Source organism: Rhinopithecus bieti, unplaced genomic scaffold (genome assembly GCF_001698545.2).
Source record: "Rhinopithecus bieti isolate Rb0 unplaced genomic scaffold, ASM169854v2 scaffold_13352, whole genome shotgun sequence".
Classification (NCBI taxonomy): domain Eukaryota; kingdom Metazoa; phylum Chordata; class Mammalia; order Primates; family Cercopithecidae; genus Rhinopithecus; species Rhinopithecus bieti.
In genome coordinates, this window is record NW_016808026.1 from 2,817,785 (window position 1) to 2,818,849 (window position 1,065).

Genomic DNA, 1,065 nt, shown 5'->3' on the forward strand with positions numbered 1-1,065 from the left:
AAAAAAAAAAAAAAAAAAAAACAATAAAAAATTAAAATCTTAGAGTTGTTAAAATTACATTTTAAATCCTTTACATCCTTTACTACTTAAAGGATGAGAAAATTGACACATTTCATTTCCTTTTATCTAAGCTATTATAGAATAGATTCTATAATATCAGAATTTATAAGATTTATATTTTTTAAATTATAAAGCCCACACTATTAGTTCTATATTTGATTGGATCCAATTTTCGTCAACTATATTTTGTATTATATTGAAGTGGCATTGTTGTCTGAGGTAAATACCTGGGGTAGTCTCACACCAAGAAGACTGAGGACATAGACACACAGGAGGAGTGAGTTTGGGAGCAGAGGTTTAATAGGCAAAAGAAAGAGAAAGAAGAGCAGTTCTCTCTTTCAAGGGCTGGGGGGTTAGGGGGAGGCATCTGAAAGAGAAAAGCTGGCCTGCAGCAGACCACAGCAGATTTTATAGGCAGGATTGAGGAGGTAGTGTCTTATGTAGGGCCCACAGATTGGTTCAACCAGGTGTGACGTTTACATAAAGCCTGGAGAAAGCTGGTTGTCCCATCCTAATCTTATTATGCAGACTGGCTTTCCACTTGGCCAGTGCCATCTTGTCTGCTCCTTACTGTACATGTGGCTGGCAAAGAGAAGGGATGATGGAGTCACCATTTTGATCATGCCTAGTCCCAGGTAGCCTTTTCTTATTGGCAAAACTGCCAGCATTTAACTGTGCAAGCTTCCAGCTTGCTTGTCTATTACTGCAGCTAACTTTTACAGGCTGCTCTTTATTAGAAAAAAACAAAATGATCTGCAGGCTGCTTTTCATTAAAAGGAAAACTTTACTGAGGACATCCTTACCCTCACTATCTGCCTAAATAATTTCCTTTTAACTCCTATATCAATATTTGACATGTCAAAAGAGCTTTGAAGTATTGTTTTTAGTTCACAGGTAGGAATAGACATTCATGCATGTGTATACTTATTAATTTATTTATTCAAACATGTGTTGAGTGTCTGCCATATATCAAGCACCATACACTGAGGTTCCAATGCTAAGTGA